Raw genomic sequence first — 24,583 nt, 5'->3', positions numbered from 1 at the left:
CAGGCCCAAAACAACTTGGGCATGAAACGTTGACTCGCACGCCATGAGTAATTTGTGGTTATTCCATGCTGTGGTTATTTTAAAATGTGATGGAGAAGGAGGTGCTCCCTTCCCCAAAAAATTTAGTTATATCTCCCATGGTGCATTGCAGGATCATGGTTTTCAGAAATGAAACTACCACCTTGTTTTTCTATTGATGCAAGAGATATTCGAGGCTATAGCCGAGGTTATGGGAAAATGAAACACAGTAAAAAGCCATTTGCAGGTCAAAAAACATACAAATGCCATCTGGGTAGAGGTGGGGCGATAGCTAGCAAAGTTTTCTGTAGCCTCGGCTATACCTGCAAGTAGCCGACATTTTAAAGCAAACTGCGTCACAGAAGCAGCGTGTGCTCTGGAGTGAAAGGGAGAGGGCAAGGGAGGTGAGGAGGCCATATAGGGAGTGTGTGGAGCTGGCACAGATGAGGGGGGAAAATGGTGAGGTGCAGGGGGTTGGTGCAGGAAAGAATTGTTTTTCCGGCCATTTTGCCGATATTCACGGCTATATCCAGGGCTACAGAGGACTACAGATAGCCGAAGGTATGTGTAGTTTAGTATCCACGGCTATATAATTTGAGGTGTCAGTGTTTTATATTTTTTTGAAAGTACTTAGTCTAGGTACAGTGACACCGGGGGTGAAAAATCAGTGACCTGGTAAGTATTAGAGAGTCTTTTCTATTTTGGATGCGTGTTTTCAGACTTTTCAGCATGTGAGACTTTGGAGAAAGATAGAAGAAAATAGTTTAACAAAATTAATATAAAAAGGAGCAACTATAGTCTAGTTTTAGGTGCGCCACACAATGTATTTTAGGTTGTCTATTCTCACTTATGATATTATGTTGTGTGAGTGTGCAATGTTTGCCTATCTAGTTTGCTGTTAGGTATTTTTTCATGATTCTTATTTTTCAGTTACTTTACATTAGTACATGTGTAGTGTTGCTCTATATTCATCATTTAAGTTAATTGTAGTATAAAACTTGAAGTCAGTCTCACTTTTAACTGACTTTTTTGTAGCCACGGCTAAAGTAAAAGTCAATGAACTGTAGTTGTGGGTTAAATAAAACAATGTTTTACTTATTATTTATTGTATTTGTGTAGTTATGTATGATGAGTAGTCCTTAAAAGGACTTTTTTGGGGGTACAATGAGGGTAGAACTTTAGCACATCAGGAGTGCTGTTTTGATGTTATGAAGGAACACTGCATTTCCTTCATCGGTTAGGTGGACTCCATCATGCCTATAGAAATTGGCCATGAAGAACTGTATGTTCCATGTTTGCCTCTGAGTGAGATTGGAAGAGATAGAGATGGTTTGAGGAAATAGTTCCATTAGTTTTCCCATGTCTTGTTTCATCATTAAAGTAAGGGACACCCCTTGTACATTGCCCAAATCATTGCCTCCACAATGAATTAGTATGACATCTGGGTGCCCAGTACTTCTCAGACTTAACAATTTTGGAAAAACGCAGAACCAAAGCATTTCCCGAAACCAAACCATTTAATGGTAAAATCTGTCAAACCTTAGTCCATGTTAATATTTTGTTTCTCACAAAAAGCAAATAACCAAAACAGCCAACTGTCTCCAATTAGCCACACAGTTTTCTTAAAACTTTATTTAACCTGGCAGGTACAGTGTATAACACTGAAAACAATATCAGGATCATAGTGCATCATTATACATGGGTAGTAGCATGTAGGGTTAGACGTGGCAGTAGGTCAACAGTTGGTATGTATTTCATATGAGTTATAACAACAGTGATCAAATGGGTTATGGCTACAGTCTATCCAACCTTTATAGTTCTACTCCTGGGCTCGGGTAGCTAGGTAGGATCAAAATTCCGCCCAAGTGTCTTTAGGTCTGGATGTAGAGGGCAGTGTCTCTATATAAGCATCTTCACTGTTTTGTGCCCACGTTAAGCCCACTAGTCAGGTTTCAGTGGCGGGTGGGCATCTGTCCTTCTACCTCATCAATATAAATTGCTTAGCAATCATGCAACCCAAGTTGTCAAATGAGCGGAGACATTTATTGGAAAATGCAGGCCATCCCCCAAATAGTGCCCCCCGTGGGGTGGGGACCAGTGTAACATTGACAATGTCTGACAGAGTCTTTATAACTGAAACCCAGAAGTCCCAGAGGGTGGGGCATTCCCAGAACATGTGCAGATGGTCAGCATTTGGGTGATGGCACCATGGGCATAGCTATTCCCCCATGCCAGGCATTTTACCCAGTTTCCTGGGGGTGTAGTAAAGCCTGTTCAGCAGTTTGTATTGTATATGTCTAAATCTGGAGTTTAAGGAAACATACGTATGGGTTGTTTTGAGCAGAATCTTTTTATATATACTGGAAGGGATACTTTGACAGGCATAAGAATTGGCAATGTATATCAACTCTGCGTTTTCCAAGGGTTCTGAGGGGTAGTCGGGTCACCATGAGGTGACAGCTGCTCTTATTCTGTAGTATTGTATCTGTTCAGTGGCTGCATCTTTATGTTACTGACGCCAGGTTTGTGGGGAGTGAAGCACACATCTGGAAATAGATGTGCTAGCGCATGATATCCCAGACTCTCCCAGTGTTTGCTCACAGTCTTGTCCCATGTGGGGTCTAATACCCGGAATTTCCACAGGGGAAGCCACTTGTTTTATGGATGATGTGCCCCTGTCTGGAGGAAGATTGAGTGCCACGCAAGTATTGTTGTCTGCACAGGGTCGAATGGGCAGTTGTCTGAATACCTACCATCTAGTATGAGTGTCCTGAGATCTGACCCCCCGCACCCCTGCAGCCAGCCGTTTCAGCTTTACATGGGGGGGTTGTGAGGCAGCCCCATACCAGTGAGATGCAAATTGGGACTGGGCCGCTAACCAATAGATTTCGAGGTGTGGGCTGCAAATCCCCCTTCTTCATATCCCGGAGTCATGTCAACTCATTTCTTCTGCACAGCCCCTGCGTGCCATAAAAATTGCACAAGCATGCCGTGTATCCTGGCAAAGAATACCTTGCCTGGCCAGAGTGGAACATTGCTAAAAGTATACAGAAGCTTTGGCAAAAGGATCATTTTAACTATGGAGAGTCTACATGCCAGTGATATTGGAAGTGGGGATCACCTGGTAAACTTATCTCTGATATACCCCTCAATGGATGTATAGTTATCTAGTATGAGGGAGGCCCTCTCCTGGTAAATCAGCATACAGGTACCTGATGCCTTTTGGGGACAAACATAGGGGAAATTCCCCCAGAGGCTCCCGACATTCCATCAGGGGGAAAACCTCAGATTTAGCATAATTTATTACAAACCCCTGAATATTCGCCAAAAAGTGTAATGTGTTGCATAATTGGATTTAAATTAACAAGTGGGTTTCGTACATAAAGCATAACATCATCTGCATAGAGTGAGATTATTTCTGGGGAGCCCAAAAGACGAATACAGTGGTAGTGGTCGCGTACAAAGTCTACTATAGGTTCGATGGCCAGTGCGAACAGTATAGGAGAGAAGGAACAACCTTGACATGTTCCTCTTCCCAACATGAACTGGTCTGATGGACAGTAGTTGACCAGTACCCTCGTAAGGAGACTGAGTAAAGGAGTTTAATAAATCTGAGAATCACAGGACCAAAACACATTTTATCCAGAACCACATATAAGCATTCCCAGGAGACCATGTCAAATGCTTTCTCTGCATCAAGCATTACCGCCACCGCCTCAGAGGTCAGGTCTATTCTTGCGAGCACATTGAACAATCGCCTAATGTTGAGGGATGTGGATGTGGCAGGTATAAACCCCACCTGATCTTGGTGGGTGGACTATATGGGGAAGAAGTGGAAGGATACGGTTTACAAATGGTTTCACAAAGGTTTTCTGTCAACGTTCATAAGGGAGAGCGGGCGATAGGACCTGCATTCACTACCAGGCTGTCCAGGCTTCAATAACACTGTGATGGTGGCCTTCCGCATAGATTGGGTAGAACAGAGTTAATCAGCGATTAATCCCAGACCTCTATAAGGCGGTGAGCCAGCAGAGCACAGTATTTGTGGAAGAACTCAGCTGTTAGTCTGTAAGGGCCAGGAGCCTTGCCATTGGGTAGGTCTCTTATTATTGTAATTAATTCCTCTACTGTGAGGGGGGCACTCAAGCTTTCTGTCGCTTGAGAACTAAGTCTTGAGAATGTAACGCCATCCAACCAGGCCATTATGCCCGAAGGGTCATGATGAGGATCTGCCCCATATAGTAAGCCATAAAATTTGCGGAACAGCCAGAGGAAGTTCTGATCGTTACATTTGGCATCCCCCAGGTTGTCTAGTATACTATCTACCATATTTTGCCCATGTTTGGTTCTGACCACTCTAGCAAGCAATTTACCGGGACGTTCACCCTCCCCATACTTCCTGGCCGTCACTGGGCAGGAACCGGACCTCACATTCGGCATGCAACCTGAATAGTTTCAACTCACGCCGAATAAGCACCAGCATCTTATGGTCTGATGTTCGGGCATGTTCCCCCTCAAGAGCCTTAAGGTGGTCTTTACATTTTTGTAGGTCCCTCCTAATTATTTTTGGACACCTGCCTCCCTGGAGATCGACATTCCCCGTATGGACACTTTAAATGCCTGCCAACTGATGCCTTCAGATGTATCCCCTTCCTATTGTTGGAAAACAAGGATTCAATGTCAGATTTGATGTCAGATTTAAAGACAATGGGGCTCATTGTGAGTCCAGTGGTAACCGTGCTGGTACTTCCGGCAGGTTGCTGCCGTACCCATAATAATTTACTGGTGCCTGACTTGTCAGTAACACTGTGGGATTACAAACCTGGCAGTCCATAAAGTCAGACGTTGGTAAATTGTCAATTTGGAAGTACTGGCACCGTTAATAATGGTGCCAGTGCTTCCGTGATGTTCCGCTTACTGTGGCCTCTGGGCAGGGTCCAACCTGTCGGGCACAGCGGCTTCAGCATGCAGACCTGTAATACGCCAGTCCGGAAACAACGTGCCGGTAAGCTTACCGGCATCATTGTTTCCAGACCAGCAGGCTCAGAATGAGCCCCTATGTCTTTCAATGCATCTGACTTGAATCTCCAGCAATTAGCTTGATTAATGGGCCTGTCAGTTCACAATTTTAGGAGTACTGGGGAGTCATAAGGCAATGTGCGTGGTTGGATGTCTGCCTCAGCTATCCTGCCAAGTAGCATACTGGAAACCAGAAAGGTACCATGTCATGTGCTGGCAAATAGTAGGTCAATTCTCAGGCCGTCGGTGCCTGAGGTGTCAGGCATTCCTTAGTTGGAGGTCCTCCATATATGTCAGTAACTGGTGGGACACCATGGAGAGGGGTCTGGGAGCGCCGCCCATTCTATCAAGCATCAAATCCAGGATCAGGTTCATGTCCCCACCAAATTATCATACCCGGTATATGTGGAGATAATCCCGAATATTTCATTGAAGAATTCCGGGGAGTCCACATTCAGACCATTGGTGTTTACAAGTAAAAGAGCCGTCCCTGCCAATGAGCAGTGCATTATAACATAACATGTGTTTATGTGAGTCTTAATGATTTATTCATGAGTGTCAAAATGCGACAAGATTGCTTTGAATAGGAGGTGTAGTATCTTTTACCAGCTCAGGCGGGTGCAACATTCCTGCAAACATCTGCCTCCGCATGGGTTTCCTGTAGTAAAAGGACTTTGACCCTGTGCTGGTTCGCATAAGCCACAATCTTCCTTGCTTTTGAGTAGTTCCCCAGCCCCCAGATGTTCCCGCTCATCAATTTAATCATCATATTGCTGACCGGACAATATCCCCCTGAGCCGCTTCTGTCTTGTTCCATGCACTCCCCTGAATTGTTTTGCACAACGAGTGCCTGCACCCCCCTGCCAAGGAATTTTTGAACTTTTCCACCAACTAACTTTGAACATTTCTCTCCCTCCATCCCCCGCCCCTGATTCCACCCCCACCTACACTATCCTTCCCCAACTCGCAGTTTAATGTACCCTGGGCCTCCCCCTTGAAACCCTAGAACCCCAACCAGCCCGCTTATGACAGCAGGCAAACATGTAAACCAGAACAAAGCCATTGTGTGGGGGATAGCTGTCGCTGAGGCGGCACATGAAACTTGTAAACATAACTATATAATACTTTACGTCGAGTAGGTTAGGACACCTCAAGCAAACCATATTACAGCAGTGTTATGTGATCAACCTTGTGCGAGACTTCAGTCCGGTGGGCGATTCTCAGGCAGATGCTCGCCGGGGATTCAATGAATTTTAGCGCTTCCTCTGGGACAGTAAAAATAGAGTTTCCCCCGGAACTGGAATCGAAGGCATGCTGGGAAAAGCATGGCTTATTGGATGCTTCGCTTCCACAGTAGTTTCTTCATCCTGTTGAAGTGGAGTCTCTCCTGTTGAACAGCAACCGAGAAGTGTGGAAAAATTTGAATGACTTGGGATCCCATTTGCAGTTCTTTTCTTTCCCTGGCTAGTCTTAATATGTGGTCTCTGTCCCGATAACTTAGGAGCTTGGCAATGATAGGTCTGGGGAAGTCTCCCAGTTTCCCAATTTTGAATTTTAGGATTTTGTGAACAGTTGCAGCTACTTAATAGGTGTATAGGACGGACGGTAGAATTGTTGCGTCTATAAAAAGCACATGTGTAGGCGTGTCAAAACTATTCCATGTTTCATTTGTCGCGGCTGGAGCCGTAGGTAAATGTACAGCTGTGTCTATAAATATACATTTTCTGTGCAATAAGCATATGTTCATGTGCATGATACAGTACAGAATTCTATTTGTGTGTGTTATTTTATGCACTTAGTTGTTCACTTATTTGATTTGAAGTTTTGAAAGCCAGTTTAGTTTGATTTCGGGCTTGCAGGAAAATGTGGGTGTTGCGGCGCGTACAAATCAGGTTCTGTATACGCGTCGAACAGCCGCGTCAATGAAAGATGCTAGGTGGGTTTGTGTAAGTTTCATTGTTTGTCATTGGTGGTTGTTACTTTTGCATTTGTGTAGGGCCTCATGATAGGCTGTACTGAAAATGTGGCAGCCATCTTAGTAGTTTTATTGGTATATAGTCATCTTTTTAGGTGTTTCTTTTGGAAAGTATAAAATCTGTCATTTTCTGCAGTTTTGTCCTTTTGATTCTGAATTCTGACATGGCAGGAGTGTGGCTGATGTGAAAGTAATTTAATAAATATCTACAGATTTTAAGGTTTATTTGCAGTTTTGTGTCTGTTAGTTGTAGTGACCATTGCTATCATATAGTGTTCATTATTATTTTATTAATTTGCTGTGTTTAAGTGGCAATTATAATTTACTGTATTTTTTAAGTTTGAAAAATGTGGACATGTAGCTTTTATATTTGTTATTAAGGCTGATGATTTATTTGATTCTACCTCTTGTACTTCTAATGTATTTTGAGCTATGCATTACTTGTAGGTGTTTTGGGTGTTTTGTGAGGTAATTCAGTTGGTGGTGTTGTGCAAGTTCATTTTTGTAATGTGCTTATTTTTGTATTTTCTTGTAGCTGCATTGTTATCATCATCGCAGTGGATTTGCACTAAAGGTTGTACAGTTAACTCCTGTGAAAGGTCAACCTATGCTCAAAAAATAGTGGTACTGTCGGCCATGGGAGCAGTACATCTGTAGACTCTTCATGAAAAGCCTCCTTTGTGACCTTTCTAGCATTTTGGATGATTCTTTAAATGCATTGGTCCACTTATTTTAAGACTCTGGCTGTTGGTGGCAGCCCCTTCAGTGTGTGATGGTTGATTTCATATAACCACTGCTCACAACTCCAGTGATGAGGGAAGTCAGTGAAGTCTGTGCATTTGATACCGCTGTTGACGTTAGTGTATTAGTGGATGGAGGTGCTGCAGGTGGTGCTGATCTCCGTCTATGTAAGGAATGGGACCCATGCATTTTCTTTTATGATGGATTAATCATTATTGACGTTCCAAGACTTTGCGTTGGAACATTGGAAGGTCCAAGGCATAGAGTTCTATTATAAAAGGTGAAGAGTACCTCCTCTGCCTCTTTTTATGCACATTGTTCTTGACTTTGAAGTAGTGCCAACTTTCTGCAGTTTATTTTCATTCATGTGGATTGTTGGTCCAAATGATGACGTCGTCAGTACTTGTGCTCCCATATTCAGACATGTTGGAATGTTTCGGTAGGGAGCAAAATATAAAACAATGAAAATGACAACATGAAAAAGACAATGCTGCCAAAAATGAAAAAGTAAAAGAAAGTAGTTTGGTAGACTATATTTTATTTATTTGTTTATTTGTATTCAGTAATAAAACGTTTACAAATTTCAGTGATCATTCAGTTAAAATGCATGTACTAAAAACACATTATCAATTAGCAACATCATATCACAAAATGCTTACATGCAAAATCAATTGATAATACAATTACAATTGCAAATTTTGATAGAATACCTAATATCTAATATCTTACTTTACGTACTCAACCGAACTAATAGTACATAACATCCACTTCGACTAAACCTATAAATCGTCAGCACTACTCATTAAAATTAAAATTAAAATTCATCCATATGCTCACATCAGGAATTCATATAGTTCATTAAGCAATCCCATTAATCTTAATATAATAAATAATTAATATAACTATTAAACTGAAAATCAGAAAAATTCTAGTATACATACATAAAATCTCCCATGAGAGAGACCCCTAGCATACTTGTGCATCCCCACCCTCCAATCTGCAGTATCCTTAGCACCTATTAGTACACAAAGGGGGTACACTCAACAATATTTTCAAAATCATTTTCCACAAACGGTACAGAGCAAAGTGTAGCTCTTGGCTTTCTGTATTTAAGCAGTAGAACCAAACATGATCCGATTTTATGGACTCAAGATTATGGACAAAGCACCCAAGAATCTCTACAAAAGCAGATGCCAGTCCTAGACACTCCGTAAACAGATATCTCGTAGATACTAATATACTCTCACTAACACGTACCCGGCATGTACACTCTTAACGAGGAATATTATAGCAAGGACCTAACTTCAACAATGTGGGTAGCTGGTTGGTCCTTAGTCTGAACAAAAGCATTCTCAGACCTGGACTCGGACAGCACTTAAAATATCTTTGCGCCTTAAGATATATAGGGGTAACACATGCCACTTCCACATGTGTACTTAAACTATACAAATGATCATAATTGTTAGTCCAGCCCCACAAGCAAAGCTTCTTTTTAAATTATCCGTTTTAGAACTTTGAAGCTAGTGCAACGACTAAAGTTGGGGCTCCAAGCAATTTTACCTAGACATTTTACAACCCAGCTATCGAAGTCCTTGCTTACCACTTTCAAGGTACTGCCATGGGTATTTGCCAGGAGAGAAAGCAATTCACAATGCAGGGAGGTGTTCTTTTTTTAAGATATAGAACTCCTTGCCTCTCAGTGGCCTATCCCTTCAATAATGTTGAAGCATGGTTTTATCCAAATTAATTGTTAGGTCATTGGCAATCGTATATTCTATAGGTTTTTCAAACATACTCTTAATTCCACTAAAATTAAACAAGACAAGATCATCCGCATATAACATGCATGGTAAAAGTCGAACACCTATTTTAGGGCAACAGCCGAAAGTCTGTGAAAATATTAGCAGGAGGTCCGCTGTATAGATACAATAAAGCAGGGGCAGCCGCATACATCCCTGCTTGACCCCCATGCTAGCATAAAGAGGTGCCGAAAGACCCCGCTTGTCATCCAACCTAACACGTACAGATGCGTCATGGTGCAAGCCTTTGAGAACATTAAGCAACCGCCTCGGGCACCCCCAACCCTCCATTTTAGCCCAGAGTTCTTGCCTGTTCATCTGATCAAATTAGCCTGAAAATCCACAAATATGGAGTATACAGTTTTCCCGTCCATACCCGTAGCATCCCTATACTTGACATCCATCACAATAAGGTTATGTGATGTACTGCATCCAGGTGTGAACCCCGTTTGGGCAAAATTCAAAATGCTTGAGTCATCAACCCATTTTTGTATGGCTGTAAGTACAAATGTCCCAAATATTTTTCCTGTTGAATCCAACAAAGATAAGAGCCTATAATTCTTTGGTGCTGTGGCACACCTTTTTTATAAACAGGCACCAGCACTGCTTCTTTCCAGGATCTGGGAAAACATTGTGTAATACAGACTCTATTAAAGAGGATATATAGTATTTTTGCCCACATCCCTGGGTTCAACTTGAGTACAATATTAGCCAGACCATTAGGTCAAGGTGCTCTGGAATTACTTAAACTCAAGATCTTTTCCTCTAGGATACCCTCATTTATATTCAACTTCCATTCCTGCAAAGAGAAGCTTGGTGAGGGCGAGAAATCACCCTCCCCATTAGTCTTCTTAATATAGTCAACCCATACTCTTTCCTGTATAGGGTTAAGGGTCCTAACTTCGTTAGCAGACTTAACTGTATTTAGTTGCCTTCATATATCCTTATAGTTTCTCTTACTGAGGATCCCTATCATTTCTTGCAAAGATTTATTTCTAAGGGAATATTTCCAGCGCTTACACCATCCCCTGTAGGTGTTCTTAACTATACGTATTTTAGCTTTCTTAACTTCCCAGGTCTGGGTAGAAACCCTGATCTATTTTTAATCCCTGTGCATGTCGCGCTTAGCGTCTCAAACCACAGAGTCAAAAGTAGGGTTATTCTTAGGGTGTAACACATATTGTCATGTACAGCATTTCCCGGTGGAAGTAGCCAATTGCCTATTCCAATCTTCAATGGCATCCCCTTCCATAACCCCCAGTGACACCACCTCATTAGGGTCAAGGCTATTAACCTTTCTACCAATCGTATCCAATTTCCTTTCATTCCGTTTTATAAGATTTCCTGAATGGTTAGACTGCACCCCGAACACCCAAACCAACTTTCTCAAAATATACTGGGCAATCAAGCCAGGTCTCCTGAAGCATAAACATATCGGCGCCCAGCGGTGTTGCCAGAGATCCATCCTTATAAAACAAATGACTGTGCCTACGAGTGTTCCAGCTAATTAAATCAATAGATCAGCACCTATCAACTTTATCCTGGGAGGGAATCGCCATCCCCGTAACCCTCCTACGGTCACCATGTGTAGATTCAGAGATTCCCAGTGCCCCATAGATGATAAATATACCTAATTGTCCCGGCCCCCCCCCAAGTCTCCATTCATTACTTCTTCACATACCAGCAGACTACAACCCAATGTTTCCAAGGCATCAACATTGGCACACATTAAGGCAGCCACAGCTGGGCTAGCAACTCGCAACACCACCCAATTCATGGGACTATACCTTTTGGGTAAAGCTAATTCCAGTATGGCAGCCAATCTCATAGTGCACAACCATGGCACTGAGGCCAACATCTGCAGTAAATTAGTTCTGTTCATAAAAGGGCTGGCTGCCGTGGTGTTCTTTTCACCCAGCTTAACCATACACCCGGGTCTAATTGCAGCTACTGTCTTGTCCCGTAAATTAACTTGTAGGTCTGCACTAGGCTCTATCCCTTTAGCAGCCTTTAAGGAAGAGAAAAACACATCCTCATCGGGTAACCCTTCACCAAACTTAACCCGTGGTGGTAACCTTATTTTAGGATTATGCTCTGTTAAGGGACACCCATTTCCAACTTCCTACTTAGGATGAGGGCCATACTTAGCTGCATATGTAGAGACAGATTGAGACCCAAATGGTCCCACATTTTGAACCCCAGAGTGGCAGCATGTTCTCCAGTCCCCATCCGCGGTAGGGTCCATTTGTCAAGAGGGGCTCTTAATAACACACTTCTGCTGGATCCATCAGCTAAAGTATGAGTAACTCTCTTAACTTTTACAGGACCAGTTAACCATTTAGCTGCTGCAATAGAGGTTTTCTCAAAATATTCCTGATTAATAAATATCCGATTTTGTGTCCCCAATGTTTATCCTTTACCAGGTTTTCAGATCGTTTGTCAGACATCAAGGGTTCAGATCTCCCCATCACCGAGATTTCGGCACATAATGCCTCTAGCGCATCTTCTTCATTGGCTGCTGTAATGTTAACCGAATCATCTGTTCTCCATGTGTTCCCAGTATCTTCAAGAGTGATATGACTGCCTCTATCTTCCTGCTCGTCAGATATAACAGGCACCCTGGCCTGATCTGCTACTGAACTCAATACTGCAGCTTCATCTGTCTGTTGTTTCCTCATAGAGCAGGGCTTCATATCTTCACCTGGGTACCTAGGATCCAGAGTCTGTAGCCCTAAGGCCTTAATCACAATATTCAATTGTTTTTGGGTTTGGAGCTGATTTAACACTAGATTAGAACAGATCCTATGTACATCATCCAATCTCTCTGATATGGTTTTGTACTCAAATTAAATAAAGCCATTACCCACTAATGGTGGTACCTCCCATCCTTTGTCTTTGCCCCTCCAACCTTGAGATACCATATCTCCAAAAAGGCAGTCCATATCAGGAGTCAAGGGCGAGTTCCCCGGGATTTGCACCTCCTTCCCATGGATAACTGCGCCCAGCGGCTAACCTTGCAGAGACTTACATAAATTAAGTAAGAATCCGTTATTGTCTAGAGAATGCACCGAAGAGGAACAATCAGTAATAGTGTCCTTAATGGTATCCAGGTTAATCTCTCCAGGTCCTATCTCTGAAATGGCAATGTTCTCTATCTCCATATCCAGATTTTCCTTCTGCCCCGAAGGCAGACCAGAAGAAGCAAGGCCAGACTGGTTCAGCCGGCTGCCTTAAACTTCATCCTTGTGTAGCCCAGGAAAATAACCAGGAATTGTAGATTGAACCGTAAAATGATCAATCCTCCCCCATTTCTTCTTAGGCTGATCCTTTAATTTACGGGCTGGGTCAGGGCTCCGCTGTCTTTTTCCCTTATGGAGCATGTCACTCCTAAGGCCCACCCGCTTTGTAGCTTTCAGTTTCATATTATACTGTACTGTAAAAACTCACAAAAAGGTCAAGTGTGCGACAATGTGACTAAAAAGTCTCTGTGTCAGAGAATAGGAAGTCAATCCTTATATATTAGAAAGTCCAGTTTACATAGAATCGGGGGGTGGCACACTGCCAGTCTCGTGTCAATATTTCAGTATAAATAGAACAACAATAAAAACTGTAGTGCCGACGGTTTAACCTTGACGTGGGTTGTCACGCTAAATACACATATTTTTAAAGTTGAGCACCAACAGTCCATGGTCGCTCGCCTTGCAACAATTTAACTCTCAACGTGTAGCTAATACGTGCGTAAATAGCGCTCACCATGGAATAGATCAATACTGGAATTCCTACCTTCCACATCCAATGGGCAGAAGAATCCAACAGCAGATCAGCGAGTGCTCAACCCCAGCCACCAGTTGACGGGTCACGAGTCACTATACCTCACTCTGCCATGGCTCCGCCGTGTGACATGAGTTTTATACGTTCTATCCACAAATGTAGAACACTCAACACGGCAATCTCCTACAGCAATGAATGTAGACGGCAGACTCTCATCCCACGAGTCACTCTACCTCCCCCTGCTTATATTTGTTTGATGACTTGTTCTCCAAATTTATTTTTCCTACACTATTTTCTCTTGTTCTCCAAGTTTACTTATCCCACTGTATTTTCTTGTGTTCTCCAAGTTTTCTTAACCTTCTCATAATTTGTTCTGCATGCTACCAGTATAATGTTTTTTGCTTACTTTCACCCAGTTTATAAATACCTGTTTTTTTGTTGTGATGTTTTCTGATAGTTTTTTTTAGATTGTATGTTTTTTTTTAATCCAGGTTGGATTTTTTTCTCCCAATGACCCAATGATTAGTATGTGCAAGGCGAACAACAGTGTACTATACACTAATGTTGTGTCTCCTATATAGTGCATATGATGCACTGCATATACAATATGAGGGTAATAAAAATGTGTGTATTAACTTGTGTTATTTATTAAAGTGTGTGTGTCATTGAATGTTTTCTGTTTTCTTTTTTCAGATAGAAGGACATCATATATTTTTTTTAAAACATAGATGTATAGCCGTGGCTAGGATCCAGCTCAATAAGGCATCGGCAGTTGGAGATGCTGGTAAGTGCAGCAATGACCGAGGGGTGTCCCAGGCATGATTACGATGATGCAGCATGATTGGATATTTTGGTAGCCGCAGCTAAACATATATTTTTTAAAAGTAATTACATTTTGAATATTTCTCAAATATGTATTGAGTGTAGTGTTTGCAAACAGTTAGTGTAACATTTGAAATACTTTTAAATCAATAATTATGCATATAGGTGTACATATTTGTACCCCTGTGTCTTGATCAGGAACTCCTCAAGTTCTGGAAAACCTCAAGACCTTTCTCTTTTCCTCCTCTTTCTCCTCCTCCCGTCCCTGGTAATCATACAGTAGCGTGACTGATGTGCAGGGCCCTTATGTTTCCTTGGGGCCCTGACCCCCCACATCTCACATCCCAGCCACTGTCTTACTGTACTTGCTTAGGCTCAACCCCCACAGGTGGTTGCACCCTATGTCTCTCTCCTTAGCACTTCACCAAGAGCACTTCGCCTTGAGCACCACAGCACCTATCCATTACCCCCACCCCTCTGCACTTGCACGTTCTGAACACTAACAAGGCATAGTAGGTTTGTCTCCCCTCCCTTACATTCATGATTTGTTGTACTTTTAATTCAATTTTATTTTGTTGTAATTCCTTTCTACCTTCCTCTGTCCCCATCCTGTTGCCATGTGGGTGCATTGAAACAGTTTTGCTAATTGTACAAGCGCCTAACAAATGACCAATACATAGATAAATATTTGAAAGGGGTAAATAAATATTCAAACACAGTTTGCTGAAAACAACTTTACTTGGCAGGGGATGTGGTCATGTTTTTTCAGTTTTAGTTGTAATACTTGATATATCCTGTTCTATAGCCAAATATTCTGCATTTGTACTCTCCATGGTTACTTTCAAATGTTCAATGTCCTTTTTCATTGCTTGCATGCCTTTTTGTATATTTATCATTATTTGTTTTAATTATATCAAGGAATCCATAATCAGATTGGTGGGTCCGTGTTGTGGTGCTTCCTTTGTGAATCTTCTAGACACTTGAATCACTTCTTCATCTGTTTGAAAATATTTGAAATATTTTTCAACAATTGAAGATATAATACAGTTTCTAAATATGTGGGTTGGGTGCATACACATTTGATAGTTTGACAATAGGTAGATACATTACATGGGTTTGGTGACTGATATTTGTTAATTTAAATGTATTTGTTAGTCATATTTTACATGAATGTATAGAATACTTACAAAATCCTGATTGTGGTGTATCTGATTCTGGGGCATTGATTTGCGTGTCTTCTTTTCTAATTTCTACTTCTGTAGGTTAATTCTCCTCCAGCCATTCCATGTCCATGTATTGTTCCAATGTTCTAGTGGTACTGAGAATCACTTCTTGTGAGTTCAGAGTTAGAATTTGAAATGGTGGAAGATTAATGAGGGGAGAAGGTGGAATGTTTGTGTTTGCTTTGTGATAGGTTGTTCATTGTTTGTGTGGTGGATGGCTGCCAATAGGATTTCATTTAGCTCAGATTCTGTTGAAATGTATACAGCCCTTGACAGAATGTATTTTTTGAGTGATGTTTATACATGCCAATACAATTGTAGATGGGTGAGGTGCACCCTTAGGAAACAGTGCTGTTTTTCGGGTATATTTATTGTTGTATTTGATATTTGAAACATTGAGGCAGATCCAGAAGGAGAGGAATATCTTTGTTCAGAAGGTTGTGGAGAATGTTTTGAGAACCGAGTTAATAGCGATTTTGTGACATAGGTGATACGTTCCCAAAGCATTGGCTTACAAGGGATTTTTGGTTTTATAATATTATATTAGATGAAGTGTTTGAAATTAGAGGTATATGCTGCGATTGTGGAGAAATATTGTTGACAGGGAGCACAGGTTTTTTTCTCTTTGAAAAATGAAAATTAATCATCTAAAGGAAGAGCACAGACAAGTTTTTCAAAATGTTTTGAATCATCATGGTGGTGACGAGTATTTCTCTGATTGAATATTTTGGTGATGTGTTGGTAGAAGAATCCAAAGGGTCTTTTAAGAGCCACTCAGAGAAATGTATGTGGGTTTTCTGTGTGTAACTAGGGTTAAAGCCGCGGGTACATTATTGGGAAAAATTAGAAAGAAAATAAAAGTTTTTTTAATGTAGTGTGTAAATCTTATATAAAGTATTATTTGAAGGATTGTGTTGGGGTTGATTGATTGAAATAGCTTGTGATAGAAATGTGTTTGTCCTTTTACTTGTTTGCTTTCTACAGTCCTCTTCTTGTGTCATTGAATTGTGAAAGCTATGAAAGTAACATTTGTGTGAACATTTGACAATATGTTTTCTGAACTCGGAGTTGCACATGTTCTCAATTTGGTTCTGTTGAAGATCTATTCATTATTTGGAGCAGCTGAGGTGAGTGATAGTGTGTTTTTATATACTTTATGTACAGTTGGAATTATTGTATGTATAAGATAACTGAAGTATGTTTAGGTGTCTCATTTGGTCAAGTTTATAAGTATTATTTTCAAAGTAGGGTTTTCTATATTTTACCTCAGTGCTTTTAGGAGGGTGATGAAGCAGTATGACATGGTATGCTATGCTAATGTTTGCCAGAAAATATATATGCAAATAAAGGTTGTTTCCTAGTGACATTGGAAGATGTGATATGAATGAGGGTGCATAAAAAATCCATGTGTTAACGAAGCAGTATAACTCTACTCTTGACAATGTTTGTATCTGTGTGTGTGCTTTGTAGTTGAATATTAAGCTGTTTTATGAGACCCCATATTGGTGATTAGATTTATCATTGAAAAATGTATGGTTTCAAGCGCAGACATATTAGAAGTTCGCAAAGTTAATGGGCAGTTGCATTTCTGTTTCCTTTCAGAGCACATGGCAGTCATGCCTACCTCTTTAGGGGTGGAGGTTATTTTGGTGGTTTAATGTTTTATATTTGGCATTGCAGATAGAGGAAATTGTTGATTTTCAAGTATCTGTCAGTTTATCTATAGCCTGTTTTTTCTAAATCCTGTTTTCTCTGTTATGGCATGTATTTGGTTTTGATATATCACACCCTTTTTCTGGATGTTGTGTGTATGTCGAATATTTATGGTTTGTAAGAAATGGGTAATGTGTATAAGATGTCAAATTAATGGTGTTGCAGAGTGAGTTGGGGAACAGTATTATTGAAGAGGTTTGTTAAGAACATATTCTGGGGCTGGTCTAGGGCTTATGGCCATTGAAACTTTAGTAAAGTGGGTATGGACAGTGAAGGGAGGACATATATGCTGATATATTTTTGTTTATTAGCAGTAGTAGTTATTAGCCTGTATGGGAAAGGCAGGGGAGTGTATTAGGCTACTGTGTTATTATGCTGAGAAGGGTGGAATCAGCTGAGATAGTTAATTGTGTATCCTTTTTGTTGAGGATGGCTAAGAAGTAGTGATTAAATGGGTGCTGGCAGAAGCAAGAGTGTAGTAAGGCCTAATATGTTGTACAAACAAACACTTATTCATACTGTATTTGCTAATGTGGAACATTGGTGCGTACGATGGGCATAGAGGCTTTAACCATACATGTTATCCTAAAAAGGTCTTGTTTAATGTACACTTGCTAATCACAGGCATCTAAGCAGACTATCCAGAAAAATGGATGCCTTTCATTGGCTGTTATTATTGTTGAATTGGACTGCTATGATGGTTACCCACGGAGGTGTCTATTTGAGCATATGTGGTGTTTTTGCTTCTGGTATGACCATTACTGCAAGCAATGATAGATTACTGGTTTTCTGAAATGCAATTTTGTTGTGTTTTTGCATGCAGTAATTGCTATAACTGCATGTGTGGCGGAAAAGGAATAATCATCCAGTACACCTCTCTTGACCACATATGGTATTAGTATTTACCGGATTGATATTCTGCAGATATGTTATCACTATCATGTTCGAGTAAAGCACCCAGTACATTGTTTTCACCACTCTTCATGAACAGGTGACAATATTCCTGAGAATAATTCCAGTGTACTTCAAAGAGGATAAGCAGTTAGTAGTGTCCTTGCACTACCCAGAGGAGTGCTGCAATGGCTGCACTTACTCACAGCATGTGGGTCCTGTTTTCCTCTCCGCTCTCCGTTGCACTTCCTCCCTCCTTTCCTGTTTGCACTTTTTTTTTGCACTTGTATGATCTGAATGACATAAGGCCTAGTAAGATTGTTTGTCTTGTCTTCCCTCTGTCTTCCCTCCCTTTTCTTGTTGATCTTGAAATACATGTGTACAGGTGTGTTATAAATGAGTCATGATATCATATCATTTGGGATGTTCTTGGAGATATATTTGATAATTGTGGGTTATATAGTAACTGTCCACCTCCAATCAGACTTGTACCATCACCCTCAGGCGGTATTTGGGCCCTATACCTTAAGTGGCACTTAGTGTTGAAGTCCCGAGTCATTCCCTTGTCACTCTCTATGTTTCAGTTAGCAAGGAGGCATGCCAGTTGGCCCATGTGTGTGACCATGAATGCATCCAGGGTAGTGTTTTACAGTACCATGCAGTGCTGTGTGGACCTAGAGATCCTGGTGAAACTTGGTGTGCAGTTTATGTCTGCATCACATGTAATCTGTACATTTAGGGCTTGCTATTGTTTACAGTTATGGAAGACGTGTTTCCAGGGACGTCATTTCACCAAAATGCCAGGGGTAGCGGAAGTGACATCACACGACCCTTGACCCCGGATGACATCACAGGAAGTGATGTCATTTGACCCCACCCCAAAGTGATATCGCGGGAAGCGATGGAACACGATCTTTCACCGGTTGACAATTCAGGAAGTGGCATCACATAGCATTGTACACTACGAAAAATATGGTTACGATATCACTATAATGTGATGTACATTTCATACCTGAATGGATCGCCATATGTATCCTTAAGATCAGTGTGTATAGGCCCATATTACCAAATTACTGTGATTGCAAGCAGACATCCATGACTAGATGATAATGGTGTGTTATTATATAGCACTTAAGCTTAAGAGCTTTACATAGAAGAAATATACATCCAATATCACCCAATCTGTGTTGGTACCCATTTATCGACCTCAGAAGGATGAAAGGCTGAGTTGAGGCGTTAGAACAGACTAAATCAGAGACTCACCCCTTGAAGTGTGCCTGAAATAAACCTTTAATGAGTCTAGCAATTATTGTATAGAATTCCAGAAAGACAAATTTTTTGGCATTCCTATTCTTTCTTATTTAGGTTAAGTGCTGAAAGTGTTAGACTTGTGGCCCTCATGCTCTTATTTTTCTTCTTTTTTTAAGGTGCCTGAACAAGAAAGCTAGCCACTCCCGAATTAAAGAGCCACATGGTCCTTGCCACAGCCCAGGAGGTTGCATTGCAAAAAATTTAAATATATATATATATATATATATATATATATATATATATATATATCTTGTTTTTTTTAGAGATCACAAGGGAGACCACAGAGGTTGCAAGGGAGACCTCAGAGGTCGCACTTGCCACCTCTGGCGATACACCCAAAAGACGTCCCTGCTTGTTTCCTACCAATCAGTGACATGCATGGCATATCGCACATGTGTGCAGTTCAGGAAACCATTGTTGTTTTCGAACTGGTCAATGATGTAAAATCATCTTTCTATATTATCTGTTGCCCCTGGGATTTTCGGTAGCCATGTGTGTTGTTGCATGGTGTAGGGGAGCCATTACCACCTTTGTCAGTATGTGTGGAAATGTTGGCTGTAACAGGTCATGAACAATGCCAGCAGTGTATTAGGAGGAGTTTGTTTAAAACAATGGCGTGTAGCTACCAACTTCAAATGATGTCACATGGTAGTGTGTATATTTCATTTGCATTCACGGTCTCTGTCAATGCGCTGGAGTATGTAGATGATGGGGAGCTGATGCAGCTAATACAGTTTCTTGACATTTTACTTTGTCCCTATGGGGACAGTGTGACCCTGGATATGTGTGGCTATCATGTTCTTCTCCTTACCTGCAGGGCCATGTGTTGCATGACTGTTATTATTCCTTTAATCAGTAGGGACAGGTGCATAAGATACAGGAGGAGGGTTCCACCAGGTTTTATGGTACTCTGAGTCTTCTATAAAGTGCAGGTAGGCTTATCATGTTCACAGTGGCTGAAGTGGATGCATCTTGGCTTCCTTTCAGAGCATGTGGCAGTCATGCCCACCTTCTTAGTGGTGTAGGTTATTTTGGCGTTTTTTTGTGCAAAATTTGGCATTGCAGGTAGAGCAAATGGCTGATTTTCCAGCATCTATTTTGTCAGGTTATCGACTTACTGTTTTTTCTAAATCCTGTTTTCTCTGTTATGGCATGTATTGGGTTTCAACAATTTACACCATTTTGTCTGGACGTGGTGTGGATGTCAAATTATTATGGTATGTAAGAAATGGGTAATGTGTATAAGATGTCAAATGAATGGTGTTGCATAGTGGGTTGGGGAAACAGTATTATTGATGAGGTTTGTTAAGAAATCTTTCTGGAGCTGGTTAGGGCATATAGCCGTTGAAAGTTTAGTAGATTGGGGATGAGCAGTGAAGGGAGGACATAGATTCTGATATATTTCTGTTGATTAGCAGTAGTAGTTATTAGTTTGTAGGGGAAAAGCCAGGATAGTGCATGTGGCAGGGTTTAGTTATGTGAACACTACTATACATAGGGGGTAATTCATGGAATAAATGTGCGCCGGAAATTGTGGCATAAACTTGTGCAAGCTTGAAAATGTGCGCCAAATCCATGCTTATCTTACACGTCACTGCAACTTTCCAAACGCGGGAGCAACAGGAACGGGGAAAGCGCACATCTTGTCACGCACCCACCTAAAAAGGGGGCGGAACACGGGGAATGGGGAACAAAGCGTGAAAATGTAGGCGTAACATGGGAAGTACCGCTGGGAAACACACGCAACGCCCACACTCTAGAGAACAACACGTATTCATTGAATCGAATAGGGAAAACCCACACACCTCAAAACACACGCACATGCACAAATACTTCCGCCACACGAAAGCAGGCAGAAGCACCCATGTGCAGCACAAAAGTGCACGCAAACAACAAAGAAGCATATACAGCTACGATGAATGTCCCATTCCTCGCAGCAGTGATCGTGGGACAACGCAGGAGGAGGAGAATAGCCAGGCCCTGCATAGGTTTGGCTAGGACCAGCCTTTTTGGGATGCCTGATGACCAGGTCTATGGCAGGTATAGGTTTCCACCTCATATCATCCTAGAGCTGGTCAGGGAGCGGGAGGATGAACTCACATCACCCACCCTGTGCTCCCAAGCATTGAGCCCCTTGGCGAAGGGGCTCAATGTACTACAATTTTTGACCACTGGGTGATTTCGGCGGACAACTGCCATAGTGGGGGGCGTCTCACAGCCAACGCAGTCAAGTTGCCTACACCAGGTGTTGGCAATCATCACTGCGCGTCCCTCAGTCTGCAGGCACATATACATGCCCAGAACACCCGCAGAAAGGCAGGCCTTGGTCCAGGACTTCTAAAGGGTGGCACACTTGCCCAAAGTGCTCGGTGCCATAGATTGCACCCATGTGGCCCTACGTCCACCTAGAGCCACTGAAAACATCAACCGCAACCGTAAGCACTGAAGCACTGGTATTGCATCAACGTGCAGGTTGTATGCAATGCCAAGGGAATCATCACCTCTGTCTATACAAACTATCCTGGGTCCACCCATGACAGTTTCATATTCAGAATGTCTGCCCTGAGCCAGGCCCTGGAAGCTGGGAAGCATGGCGGCACATGGCTCCTAGGTGAGTACAAATTCCTGTGCACATGCATGCATGTCACACACAGACAAATACACAAGCCCAATTAATGACATCCATTATCACCTTACCAGGGGAGAGTGCCTATCCTCTGAGCACCCACATGATGACCCCAATACAGAACCCCACCACACCACCCCAGGTAAGATACAACGCAGCCCATATTGCAACCAGGGCCATAGTGGAGCGCACATTCGGAGTGCTCAAGTCACCCTCCCGCTCCCTTGACCGCTCTGGCGGACAGCTACTATATGCAGCCCCAGTAGTGTGCAGGATCATTGTGGCAGCATGTGTCCTGCACAATGTTGCAACATGGCATGGCGTACCGGTGGACATGGTGGTGCCCCTACATCCCCAACCACACGCACGCTGCTGCACATGCCCTTACCCAGCTTGTGGCCACATTTTTCACCTAAACTCCAACCCCTCCAACCCCTGCGGAGTGCACACAGGTCTGGCACATACCAGGTGACAATCGATGGTGAGAAAGGGACAGTTTACTGTCACCCTGAGAATGTGTCCACAGAAGTGCTACATTGTGTGCATCCCTAGCTACTTAAACACACCCACTCCCATATGATCAAAGGGAACACATGCAAGGTGCATGTCCACCTCCCTCCCCCGGAAAACAGGGAACGAAAGTACTGGTATGCCACCGAAACCCTCCCAACCCCCATGACCCCTGTCTGCCACACCATACCATGGTATGCAACGGCAAAACATCAAACCATATGCACAACAATTGACACAATAGTCATGAAGTGCCACGTGAGAAATGTAAATAGGCACCAGACAATTACACCTGACATGGAATCTGAAGAAATGACTGAACAAAACCTCACACCCTGAAAACGGTGTCACAAATGCTTGCCACCAGTGGTGCAAGCAACAAAAGTCAGAATACCTGTTGGCATGAACATTGGACAATAGAAAATTGGCATTTCAAACACTGTGTGCTGTGTGTGCGTCCCCTGCAACACACCGCTCACCGGACAGCACAGTGAGTGTGCATTGCATTGGGGAAACCCCTTGAGCATCATTAAAAAAAAAAGTGCAATCAACCAAATAGTACCATGTCATGCATGAACACGATCAATGACTCGGAAGTGAACATGGATTGTCGGGACACAGCATGCCTGAGAAGGCAATCTGGGTGCACGTGTGTGCATGGTGTCAATGTAGTTGGTGTGGGGGGCGTTTCCTAAGTGTTTGTGTCAGTAGGGACATGCATCGAATACATGCATGTGAAATGAAGTGAGCCTCAGTATCCTGTACACAACGCAAGTGAACATTGCACTCAAGGACCCCCATGTGTGTTAAACTACACCCATCCCCTGACACCTCAAAATAAAGCCCAGCATAGGATCAGCCATTGACCAGCAGAACATATCATGTACAGAGTACCCACATCGACAATGGCAGACAGTGAGCAATCACTGATTCATTGAAAATCCTTATAGGGCCTACACACAAAGTTTATCAAAGTGCCTCAAGAAGGGAAGGAGCAAGGGAGAAGAACAGTACATTTCTACAAGTCCTTCAAACAGTCCAGAATGTGAAAATGAACTATCAAATCAAAGTACATATTACACGTGCCTGGAACAATAAGGGCGAGTCTAGGGAGGGAATGTTGGAAAACAAAACTAGCATCAACTTTGCTATGCCTGATGGCAATAGTTGCAGTACAGGATTCACATAAGGAGGGCAGTGAGGGAAGAGGAGGGAAGAGGTGGGGAGAGTAACAAAACAAGTGTGGAAGGTTGACAAAGAATCAAGATAGTGCTGGTGAGGGGGAGAAGAAACACAGAAGGGAAAGGGGGAACAGATGACCTGTAATCAGTGGTGGAGGGACCGATGATAAAAGTAAGTGCCAAAATAAAATTCAAAAAGGTGAAGGTGGGGGGCGGATGGACGGAGGCAGAGGGGGAAGTGACTGCAAAGAACAAGCGGCTACCTATCACCATGCCTGATGGCAATTGGGGTAGTGGCGGAAAAAGACAGACAGAGGACAAGGAGGAGGGGAAAGGGTGGTGGAGAGGGAGAGGGAGTAGAGAAGGGAGGAGGGGGCCAAGGTTTAAATGCATGAAGAGGGAGAGGAGGGAAGAAAGCACACACAGGGGGCAGAGGGAAAGAAGATGGTGCAGAAGGAGAGGGGGTGTAATGATGAAGGGGGAGACAGAGGGAGACTGGCGGGGGCAGGGGAGACAGGGGGCAATCAAGGGACCCAGACAATTACACCAGAAGGGTGGTGGACAGGGCTAGACAGGGCCTCCATTGTGGGCCTTTGGTAGTTGTGGCAGGCTCCAGTCCCCTGGTTGGCCGGATTGTCACAAGGGCCAAGTGCAACCATTGGGGGGAGCAGGTCCAGGACACAAACATGACAGTCAAGTCAAAAGCAATGCGGCCATACTTCAAATGGCACATCAAAACACCAGGCAGGACTGCAAGATAGCCAAAGCAGGGCAAGAAGGAATGGGGGGGGTTGTTGAAATGCGTGGTGACATGGATAATTCAACGTGCAGCCTTCATGTGGCATATCAAAATCACTGTAGGGCAAGAGTCCCAATGCAACATTGTCAGCACACGGACCCCTCCCACCATCAGTGTGTGTTACACAGCCAAAGGGTGCATGGTACCACCTACAGCAGGAAGTGCATGAACATAGACAGTCAAT

At 42.6% G+C, this 24,583-nt stretch overlaps 1 protein-coding gene across 1 annotated transcript in view; it reads left to right on the top strand.

The window, feature by feature from the left end:
* The window catches only part of POU3F3 (POU class 3 homeobox 3), a 171,447-nt gene that overhangs the window by 111,847 nt on the left and 35,017 nt on the right, over positions 1-24,583 (top strand). The window contains exon 2 of the transcript XR_011283552.1: positions 14,017-14,107. The gene's annotated coding sequence lies outside the window, so the exon portion shown is untranslated. The remainder of the gene's footprint in view (positions 1-14,016; positions 14,108-24,583) is intronic.

This window comes from Ambystoma mexicanum, chromosome 7p (assembly GCF_040938575.1).
Source record: "Ambystoma mexicanum isolate Mex_15411 chromosome 7p, UKY_AmexF1_1, whole genome shotgun sequence".
In the NCBI taxonomy this organism is placed as follows: domain Eukaryota; kingdom Metazoa; phylum Chordata; class Amphibia; order Caudata; family Ambystomatidae; genus Ambystoma; species Ambystoma mexicanum.
The sequence above is the reverse complement of the archived record's forward strand: the minus strand, read 5'-3'. Positions and strand labels throughout refer to the sequence as shown.